This window comes from Ranitomeya imitator, chromosome 1 (assembly GCF_032444005.1).
Source record: "Ranitomeya imitator isolate aRanImi1 chromosome 1, aRanImi1.pri, whole genome shotgun sequence".
NCBI classification, from domain to species: Eukaryota; Metazoa; Chordata; class Amphibia; order Anura; family Dendrobatidae; genus Ranitomeya; species Ranitomeya imitator.
Genome location: NC_091282.1, coordinates 1213417442 through 1213429563, shown reverse-complemented (window position 1 = coordinate 1213429563; position 12122 = coordinate 1213417442). Strand labels below are relative to the sequence as shown.

Below are 12122 nucleotides of genomic sequence, written 5' to 3'. Positions count from 1 at the left end.
AGGGTGAGAACTGCTGTAGTGCAGCAGGCTGTTTCTGTCGGTTGGTTTAGTATACAGATCTGTCCTAAGTGTACCTAGCTCATCCTTGAAGATAAGTGTATCTAGAAAGTTGACTCTTTCCGTACTGCTTGTCATTGTGAAGGTAAGTCCTGGCCAAGATGTATTGAGAGTGTGGAAGAACAAGTCCAAGGTTTGAGGCGTACCTGTCCATAGACAAAAGACGTCATCTATGTATCGTTTCCAGAAGGGGCAATAGGCTTGAAACAGAGGGTCTGGATAGACAATCTCTTCCTCGAAGAGGGCCATGTAGCTGTTAGCATATGGCGGAGCTACATTAGACCCCATAGCTGTACCTTTCGTTTGTAAGTAGAACTGGTCTTCGAACATAAAGAAGTTTTTAGTAAGGACTATAGTCAGTAGGTCTATACAGAGATTAACTACCTCGAAATGTAGTGATGAGTTTGTTAGCAGATGTCTGACGCTGAGAATCCCTTGAGTATGGGGGATAGATGTATAAAGATCTTTCACATCTAGAGAGACCAACAGGAGGTCGGATGTAGGTGAGTCAATGTTTCTAGTTGGCGTAGGAAGTCGCCTGTATCCAAAAGGAATGATGGGGAAGTTCGTATGAGAGGTGTGAGAATCTTTTCCAAGAAGATGGCCAATGGGGAGAGTATAGATTCAGTGGAGGCCACTATAGGGCGGCCAGGTGGATGTTCAAGGTTTTTATGAATTTTAGGCAATATATAGAACACCGGAGTAATGGGGAAGTCCTTAATGAGATATTCAAGTGTTTTGCCATCAATGACACCCTTTTCCACATAAGGATCAAGGGTCTCCTTGATAAGATTTCTTACCATGATAGTGGGGTCAGCAGGTAACAGATGGTAGACGGTGACATCTCTTAATTGTCGGTGGATCTCTTGAATGTAATCTGACCTATTCATGATCACTAAACTTCTTTATGTTCGAAGACCAGTTCTACTTACAAACGAAAGGTACAGCTATGGGGTCTAATGTAGCTCCGCCATATGCTAACAGCTACATGGCCCTCTTCGAGGAAGAGATTGTCTATCCAGACCCTCTGTTTCAAGCCTATTGCCCCTTCTGGAAACGATACATAGATGACGTCTTTTGTCTATGGACAGGTACGCCTCAAACCTTGGACTTGTTCTTCCACACTCTCAATACATCTTGGCCAGGACTTACCTTCACAATGACAAGCAGTACGGAAAGAGTCAACTTTCTAGATACACTTATCTTCAAGGATGAGCTAGGTACACTTAGGACAGATCTGTATACTAAACCAACCGACAGAAACAGCCTGCTGCACTACAGCAGTTCTCACCCTACAGCTACAAAGAGATCGATTCCTCGGTCACAATTTAAACGGGTACAGAGGATAGTTACAGATCCTAATCTTCTAGAGATTAGAACAGACGAGATGTACCTCAAATTTAGGGAAAGGGGTTATCCCCCCGATCTCCTTGCAGAGGCTATCAATCCCCATACTACATCACGTCCCTTGAATAACAAGAGAGTACCCTTTGTACACGTATATCATCCATATGTACACATCTTACATCACAGCATCAGACGTCACTGGAACTTGCTCCGTACAGCCCATCCTCAGATCCCAGAATTTCAAGATCACTTTCTGCCATGCTACAAGCGCTCTAATAATATCCGAGATTCACTAGTCAAAGCTGACCTGGGCACTAGTAAGGAGAGTACACAACGCTTTCTTACTCAACCCAAACATGGCACCTTCCCATGCCTACATTGCACCCAATGTAATAGTGTTATTAAGGGTGACGTTTTTTACCATCCTCACTCTGGCAAAAGGTACGACATAAAAGGGTACTTCACTTGTGACTCGTCATTTGTTGTTTATGCGATTAAATGTCCATGTGGCCTCTTGTATATTGGCGAGACCACTCAACCTATTAGATCTCGGATTTCCAAGCACAAATCCACAATTCGTTGCCAGAACTTATTACTACCACTTCCATCCCATTTTATATCCAAGGGCCATAACATATCCCAATTAAGGTTTCAAATATTGGAACACATCCCAGTACAGAGACGAGGCGGAAACAGAATCTACCTCCTCAAGAAGAAGGAGGCGTACTGGATTCACGAATTACAAACTTTATCTCCGAAGGGCCTCAATAGAGACTATGACCCTCTGGCCTTCATCTAAATTTAAATTAACTTGAGTCTATATTTAAAGTGTTACTTCTCTATTATAAAGTAGTTCTGATATGTTAGCCACTTATAATATTATCTGTACAATACACTGTATACTAATATGTTGGTTTCTCTTTACAGAGCCGCCTCTATTGACAATCAACATGCAAATCACTGCCTGCTCCCTCCCCCTCGGATTTCCCCTCCTTTGTTCCCTACCCGGCTGCTATTGTGATGTTTTGATTTCAGTGAGTGTTGTGCCTCTCTTAGATACACAGATCCACACTTCCGACTTCAGCTTAAATTACAGCCAGGATTACATACTCCATATGTTCATTAGTCATCTCCTCTTCCTACTACAACATGCCCCCCCCTTACCCCTCTGCCTTTTCTTATTTTTCACTATAGGCTCCTTTTGATAGGTTATTCCTACAGTGTCACTCGGAACTCTTTGTTCCTTGCGTCCACTTCCGGTCGGTTTTCGGGGTTTTGGGGAGGTGTCTGCCTATTACTTTTACTAGAGTTCCGATCCTTTCTTTGTGATGCTATTTTCAGCGTTTACTCCCAGAACTACATATTCCATAGTTCTTTGCGCCCACTTCCGGTCGGTCTTTCCGGTTTTTAGGAGGTGCCCGCCTTCTAGTTTCATATAATGCTTCGTAGCGTGTCGCTACAGTGATTGCGGCCACCCCTGTGGTACATGGTCCGCTGTTTAGCCCCAATATCATTTTAGTGGCGATTTGTCTCCCTCACTTTATCGCCACTAGGGACTACAAGTCCCATGATTCTTCACACCGGTTACGTCCGGCCGCACTTCCGGTGCTTAGTCCCGCCTCCTGGTTATGTAGCTCGGCGCATCCAGTCTCTGATCATTCAACAAGCGGTGGACACCGCGTTGATGTTCCCGTTCAGCCCACGTTCCTCCGGTGAGTTCTTGTAACATTACTCTGGTCCCCTGCTTTAGATGTTCTGGCCCGTCTCTTATTATTTATATGCTCTAGGAGCTGCCTGCTTTTCGTTACCCATATTGGACTTTCCAGGGCGTTTTACATAATAGGTGAGCCAGATTGCCTCTCTTACTATAGCTACGCTCCACTGCAGAGTCTTATACATTTTTCCTTGTCACCAGAAAATTCAGCTCCCATTTGGTATCATGGGTCTATATTGAGACCTCCTCACTTTTGGTGAGCATCATTCTATTCACTTCTGGTGAGCATCATTTTATTTATTTTGTATATTTATTTTTTCAATTTCTTATGCTATGGGCCCAATTACAGTATTTCCTTTTACCCTTAGTGATCTGGACGCTATCTGGTCCCACACGCATATATATTATTCCCGGAAGCCATAGTTATTCCAAGTAGGTCTATCTTCTTCCTTCCCTCCCCCTCACCTGTATATTTCAGATTTCTATTCATTATTTCTCCCTATTTCTACAGCTCCTTTTCCGCAGTTATCCATTTCCTGTGGGTTGCATTAGATATTTCTTTGATCGGTTAGTATTTCTCTACACATTTAGGCATATTTAGGCACATATTTAGGCACTGATAGGGGATGTGTCCTCATTCGGTTTTTTTGTTGTCCTAGGCCGTTTACTATTAAGAGTACGGGGTTCTTCATATGACTACCCTGTTATATTCATACTAAGTGCCGATTATACTCATAACCACAGCAGTCGGGTATGTAAAATTATGACTTCCCTACCTCTCTCTCCTTCCCTTCCATCACACACTTTGTTTTTTGAGATTTTACGTTGTTGTCCTTTTTTCATGCATTTTGATATTGTCATCTTCTATTTTGTAATTATCACATTATGTTATATACTTGTGCAGTTTACTGAAGAAGGTCATAATAACTGACCGAAACGTCTAATATATTGCTGGACTGCCATTCCAAGTAATAAATTTTGATTTTTTCAATTACCACTTTTCACCAAGTTGAGTGCCAAGTTATTTATTTATTAGACTTTCTGGTGTGGGATACCTCACTTGAGCACCGACACAGTTGTGCCACGATATACTTTACCATTGACTTTCCTCTACGTGAGCACGCTGTCTACTATGTCATCTCTGACATTCTCGTATAATCCAGAAGAAACTAACACCATACTTTCTAAGTTGAATCTCCCCAGTGATTTCCTCAAAGCACCTCCGAGAGAAACGAGAGGGAGGGATTTGGAGCGTGAACAACGACATCAGATCAACTTAGAACTACACTGTGCTACTCTCACCGAATACCTACGCGTTAAGAGAATCCCGAGAGGTTTGCGGGTCCCCCTCCGTCCTACTTTGTTCAGTGACTGTCAGGAATTTTGTCAAAAATATGAGCAGATACTCAACAAGTGCTCATTTGACTTAATGACTCTTACAGTGGAACACTTACAGAAAGCCATAATCTCCAGCAAAGACACTATAAAGAATATTGAGACACAACTATCATCTTCTGGTACTGTCGAGGAAATTGAGGCCCTGAAGATCCGCATTAAAACAGTCACTGACCAACATAGACGGGATACTGAATTTAGGAAAAGATCTAAATTTCAGAGAGACTCTGAGGATTATCTTAATAACCGAGTTTATCGCTGGCAGGATAAAACTGCATTCCAAACTAACAACACTAGACCTGATTTTCATTCCTCCATTGACTTTTCTACCTCAGGTTCAGAAACAGACAGACGTGAATACCCCAGCGGATCCAACGATTTTTTAGGCCAGCGGAGAAGACGACCACCTCAAAGAAGAAGAGGACAAGGAGGAGTCAACGAAAGAAGAGACGCGGACTTCTACAGGGTGACCAGGTCCCAGGTAAAACACCGTTGGTAATTAACATCTCATCCAAGACTCTCAGCATCGCGGAGTATAGTGTCCTACAGAAGGGCCTCTCCTTCTGCCCCTCATATAAATTCGACACATTTACCATGGACATGGACTTGCATCGTTTCTTCCGCCGTCTGAGACTTCTAGTGCATTTTGACTCCAATGAGGAGCCTCCGGTCACAACTGTAGATTATCCTAAATCCTTGATCTCGTCCCAGAGCCTGGATCTACGTAAAAAGAGCTCCTATAGACCTCCTAAGTCCTCCCATGCGGTTGAGGCCTTCATAGGCATTATTGAACAGTCTTTCTCCAAGCTGCGTCAGGATATTGAGACACATAAACTACATACTTCTACTAATCTCAGTACTCCTGACTTCCAAGCCCTACAGACACTAAGAACCGATAATGAGATTATCATCAAGCCAGCCGATAAAGGCGGGGCTATAGTGATCATGAATAGGTCAGATTACATTCAAGAGATCCACCGACAATTAAGAGATGTCACCGTCTACCATCTGTTACCTGCTGACCCCACTATCATGGTAAGAAATCTTATCAAGGAGACCCTTGATCCTTATGTGGAAAAGGGTGTCATTGATGGCAAAACACTTGAATATCTCATTAAGGACTTCCCCATTACTCCGGTGTTCTATATATTGCCTAAAATTCATAAAAACCTTGAACATCCACCTGGCCGCCCTATAGTGGCCTCCACTGAATCTATACTCTCCCCATTGGCCATCTTCTTGGAAAAGATTCTCACACCTCTCATACGAACTTCCCCATCATTCCTTTTGGATACAGGCGACTTCCTACGCCAACTACGTAACATTGACTCACCTACATCCGACCTCCTGTTGGTCTCTCTAGATGTGAAAGATCTTTATACATCTATCCCCCATACTCAAGGGATTCTCAGCGTCAGACATCTGCTAACAAACTCATCACTACATTTCGAGGTAGTTAATCTCTGTATAGACCTACTGACTATAGTCCTTACTAAAAACTTCTTTATGTTCGAAGACCAGTTCTACTTACAAACGAAAGGTACAGCTATGGGGTCTAATGTAGCTCCGCCATATGCTAACAGCTACATGGCCCTCTTCGAGGAAGAGATTGTCTATCCAGACCCTCTGTTTCAAGCCTATTGCCCCTTCTGGAAACGATACATAGATGACGTCTTTTGTCTATGGACAGGTACGCCTCAAACCTTGGACTTGTTCTTCCACACTCTCAATACATCTTGGCCAGGACTTACCTTCACAATGACAAGCAGTACGGAAAGAGTCAACTTTCTAGATACACTTATCTTCAAGGATGAGCTAGGTACACTTAGGACAGATCTGTATACTAAACCAACCGACAGAAACAGCCTGCTGCACTACAGCAGTTCTCACCCTACAGCTACAAAGAGATCGATTCCTCGGTCACAATTTAAACGGGTACAGAGGATAGTTACAGATCCTAATCTTCTAGAGATTAGAACAGACGAGATGTACCTCAAATTTAGGGAAAGGGGTTATCCCCCCGATCTCCTTGCAGAGGCTATCAATCCCCATACTACATCACGTCCCTTGAATAACAAGAGAGTACCCTTTGTACACGTATATCATCCATATGTACACATCTTACATCACAGCATCAGACGTCACTGGAACTTGCTCCGTACAGCCCATCCTCAGATCCCAGAATTTCAAGATCACTTTCTGCCATGCTACAAGCGCTCTAATAATATCCGAGATTCACTAGTCAAAGCTGACCTGGGCACTAGTAAGGAGAGTACACAACGCTTTCTTACTCAACCCAAACATGGCACCTTCCCATGCCTACATTGCACCCAATGTAATAGTGTTATTAAGGGTGACGTTTTTTACCATCCTCACTCTGGCAAAAGGTACGACATAAAAGGGTACTTCACTTGTGACTCGTCATTTGTTGTTTATGCGATTAAATGTCCATGTGGCCTCTTGTATATTGGCGAGACCACTCAACCTATTAGATCTCGGATTTCCAAGCACAAATCCACAATTCGTTGCCAGAACTTATTACTACCACTTCCATCCCATTTTATATCCAAGGGCCATAACATATCCCAATTAAGGTTTCAAATATTGGAACACATCCCAGTACAGAGACGAGGCGGAAACAGAATCTACCTCCTCAAGAAGAAGGAGGCGTACTGGATTCACGAATTACAAACTTTATCTCCGAAGGGCCTCAATAGAGACTATGACCCTCTGGCCTTCATCTAAATTTAAATTAACTTGAGTCTATATTTAAAGTGTTACTTCTCTATTATAAAGTAGTTCTGATATGTTAGCCACTTATAATATTATCTGTACAATACACTGTATACTAATATGTTGGTTTCTCTTTACAGAGCCGCCTCTATTGACAATCAACATGCAAATCACTGCCTGCTCCCTCCCCCTCGGATTTCCCCTCCTTTGTTCCCTACCCGGCTGCTATTGTGATGTTTTGATTTCAGTGAGTGTTGTGCCTCTCTTAGATACACAGATCCACACTTCCGACTTCAGCTTAAATTACAGCCAGGATTACATACTCCATATGTTCATTAGTCATCTCCTCTTCCTACTACAACATGCCCCCCCCTTACCCCTCTGCCTTTTCTTATTTTTCACTATAGGCTCCTTTTGATAGGTTATTCCTACAGTGTCACTCGGAACTCTTTGTTCCTTGCGTCCACTTCCGGTCGGTTTTCGGGGTTTTGGGGAGGTGTCTGCCTATTACTTTTACTAGAGTTCCGATCCTTTCTTTGTGATGCTATTTTCAGCGTTTACTCCCAGAACTACATATTCCATAGTTCTTTGCGCCCACTTCCGGTCGGTCTTTCCGGTTTTTAGGAGGTGCCCGCCTTCTAGTTTCATATAATGCTTCGTAGCGTGTCGCTACAGTGATTGCGGCCACCCCTGTGGTACATGGTCCGCTGTTTAGCCCCAATATCATTTTAGTGGCGATTTGTCTCCCTCACTTTATCGCCACTAGGGACTACAAGTCCCATGATTCTTCACACCGGTTACGTCCGGCCGCACTTCCGGTGCTTAGTCCCGCCTCCTGGTTATGTAGCTCGGCGCATCCAGTCTCTGATCATTCAACAAGCGGTGGACACCGCGTTGATGTTCCCGTTCAGCCCACGTTCCTCCGGTGAGTTCTTGTAACATTACTCTGGTCCCCTGCTTTAGATGTTCTGGCCCGTCTCTTATTATTTATATGCTCTAGGAGCTGCCTGCTTTTCGTTACCCATATTGGACTTTCCAGGGCGTTTTACATAATAGGTGAGCCAGATTGCCTCTCTTACTATAGCTACGCTCCACTGCAGAGTCTTATACATTTTTCCTTGTCACCAGAAAATTCAGCTCCCATTTGGTATCATGGGTCTATATTGAGACCTCCTCACTTTTGGTGAGCATCATTCTATTCACTTCTGGTGAGCATCATTTTATTTATTTTGTATATTTATTTTTTCAATTTCTTATGCTATGGGCCCAATTACAGTATTTCCTTTTACCCTTAGTGATCTGGACGCTATCTGGTCCCACACGCATATATATTATTCCCGGAAGCCATAGTTATTCCAAGTAGGTCTATCTTCTTCCTTCCCTCCCCCTCACCTGTATATTTCAGATTTCTATTCATTATTTCTCCCTATTTCTACAGCTCCTTTTCCGCAGTTATCCATTTCCTGTGGGTTGCATTAGATATTTCTTTGATCGGTTAGTATTTCTCTACACATTTAGGCATATTTAGGCACATATTTAGGCACTGATAGGGGATGTGTCCTCATTCGGTTTTTTTGTTGTCCTAGGCCGTTTACTATTAAGAGTACGGGGTTCTTCATATGACTACCCTGTTATATTCATACTAAGTGCCGATTATACTCATAACCACAGCAGTCGGGTATGTAAAATTATGACTTCCCTACCTCTCTCTCCTTCCCTTCCATCACACACTTTGTTTTTTGAGATTTTACGTTGTTGTCCTTTTTTCATGCATTTTGATATTGTCATCTTCTATTTTGTAATTATCACATTATGTTATATACTTGTGCAGTTTACTGAAGAAGGTCATAATAACTGACCGAAACGTCTAATATATTGCTGGACTGCCATTCCAAGTAATAAATTTTGATTTTTTCAATTACCACTTTTCACCAAGTTGAGTGCCAAGTTATTTATTTATTAGACTTTCTGGTGTGGGATACCTCACTTGAGCACCGACACAGTTGTGCCACGATATACTTTACCATTAATAGTGGTGGGATCCATGACATATTGGTGGCAGCATGGTGGGATCCGTGACATCCACACCTCCACCTGCAGGACTACTACTCCTATCATACACTCCATATCCACACCTTCTCCTGCAGAACTACTACTATTATCATACACTCTTTCACGATAATGTGAATATTCCATGTTTGAGCATCTACCTAAAAGTTCAATGGCTTTCAGACACATGCTTTGGGCCTTTCTGACCCCCCCATTCCCTCGCTGCCTGAGTGTGTAACCCAAAAATCCTCATTTCCCTCCTCCCTCAAGAATTGTTATGGCTTGGGCTGCAAGCAGGTCTCCCTACCCTACTCATTCCCCCCTCCCACCTGTTACTGGTTAAAACTGGTACAGAAAGCCTGAGCTTCTATGGTTTTTTCAAGGTTATATACATTGGCACCGATCGGAGCTAGAGATATAAGAATTATGTATTCTGGATGTCCATCGAGGGATCTATAACTCCCTGAAGTAGCTAGAAGCTAAACCCAATGAGTGCAAAGTGCGGGTTTCTTCGTAAGCGGATCATGTAAGTACGCAATGTTTACAATTAAAAGAATATATATATATATATATATATGAGATTCCTATAGCGAGCTGGGTACAAAAATGGTTGACATAACAGTAAGTAAAAGGGGAGGTTTCAGCCTTTAAGTGAGGTTACCACAGGGGGAGTGTCTTGGGTTTAGGCAAGGAAATAAGTGAGGGAAGCAAGCAGGGAAGGGAAGCAAGCAGTCTTCATGTGTCTTTGTCTGGGATATAGCTGCTATACACATGTTCTATGCATCTAGATGTGTGCCCATCCTCCACGGCACACGGTCGGCCATCAGATGATACGACATAATGAAATGTAAGTGATTTTTTTTCAACGTTAATCCCATTTTATTTGTAATTGTATTGTACATATGATATTTGTCTTCTTTCTAATATCTTTTTATACCTCTATAAACACTGCCTACCTTTTTTGGAGTAAAATATAAAATTACTAGCTTGTCTCTCCTTGCTCTATAATGTACGGTCGCGTCCTCTGAAGTGAATTATGCTACTAATCTGGTTTGGCTCCGGATCTGTTAATAATTAGGAAATCGGAGCTGGTGGCAGCAGAAATTGTCCTGTGCAATTGGGAGTCTTTGCAGTGACCGGCGGCATTGATAATTATTGTTCCCGCCTGAGTGGGAGTAGTTATATCTCCCAACAGCCAGTACATAGCAGGCAGCCTTTCTGGTGATTAATTACCCTAGGTGCAGTACCCTGTCTGACCTGAGGGTAAGGGGGTGCCAGAGAGCTGCAAGTTCCAAACCGGAACCGGGAAGTGGGATATAGCTAAATCCCCTTCAAAAAGAACCATTGAGCAAATATTGGCTACCAAACAAGCAAGTCTTGTAGACCGTTTGATTCAGGCATTCCCAGCACACAGCGCCGGTGATGGTTCTCACACGAGCCGTCGGGGGCAACATGGCAGAGGTGTTAGAGGTGCACAAATCAGAAGTGGCGTTGGACAGAGGGGTTTTCTGACCAGGTTGTGGAGTGATTTCGCAATGACTGCAGACAGGACAGGTACTGCAGCATCAATTCAAAGTGACAGGAGACAACATTTGTCCAGTATGGTTACAAACTACTTTTGCTCCTTTATCGATGTTCTCCCTCACAGGTCATTCCCCTTTGATTACTGGGCATCTAAATCAGACACCTGGCCTGAATTGGCAGAATATGCATTACAGGAGCTTGCTTGCCCAGCTGCTAGTGTGTTATCAGAAAGAGTATTCAGTGCTGCTGGTTCAATATTAACCGAAAAAAGGACTCGTCTGGCCATCCAGAATGTTGATGATCTATCCTTCATTAAAATGAACCAATCATGGATTTCAAATTATTTTGCGCCACCTTCCCCTGCTGACACATAGCTTGACTGAAAAATGTCTTGCTTTTGGCCTCCTCTTACTGACTTCTCCAATTCCTCCATTTGCAGCTGCTGAATGTCCACCATTGGCCATTTTTATACCTCCCTAAATGGGCTGACTCCCCCCACAGGGCCCTAGTCACCACCTGGCGCAAGCACCCGTGCGAGTGCCGTTTGACTGGACAGGTGGGTGTGCCCACTCTTGGGCGACGGCACTGGCACAGGGTCCCTCATAATACAATGAAGTGTCTCTGATGGTGGTGGTGCACGACCAATGTCAGACACACCGTCGTAACATGAGGGGCCCTGTGCCAGTACCGCCGCCCACGAGAGAGTGTTCCCCCCAGCTCGAACAGTGCTCTACCACTTGCAATACTTACCTCTCCCTGCTCCACCACTGTGTAGTCTGTGCTGTTAAATCCTTCAATGGCACTGCCAATACTAATTTGTTGAAATGATAGATGATAGTTAAAATATACAGGGGCCCTGGCCTCCATTTAGACCAGTTAATACTTTGCGCCTATTACCACTGTCTGCTACTCAGCAGAGGAGCCCACCCCTGTACCTAGCTATGCCGCCAGTTTAGTCCTGTTACCAATTTTGAACTGCATTTAGCCCACTTTATTCTTTGGGCCTATATCTGTGTTTCTTCCTCATCCTGCCCATTGCCCAGCCAGTGCTAGATGAGTCTGCTGGTACATTGACCCAGACCACTACATTCCCCTTGCACTCTACACAGCCAGAATCTGACCCTGATGAAAGTCAGGTCCCCCTTCCCGCATACTATACCACCTTACACGGGGACAAAGAGGAAGGTGCAGATGAAAGTGCAGGTTCCTTCATCAGGTGGGGGGGGGGAAACTCATTGGCGACGTCACTGGCACAGGGCCCCTCATAGTACACAAAAGTGTCTCTGCCGGTGGGAGGCGCCAC

At 43.7% G+C, this 12122-nt stretch overlaps 1 long non-coding RNA gene across 1 annotated transcript; it reads left to right on the top strand.

Annotated features, from left to right (window-relative positions):
* Positions 1 to 2327: 2327 nt before the first annotated feature.
* LOC138658381 (uncharacterized) lies at positions 2328 to 9174 on the top strand. Its single transcript, XR_011317479.1, has 3 exons — positions 2328 to 2438; positions 4849 to 4994; positions 7387 to 9174. It is a non-coding gene; the product is annotated as an uncharacterized lncRNA (long non-coding RNA).
* The last annotated feature ends 2948 nt before the right edge of the window (positions 9175 to 12122 follow it).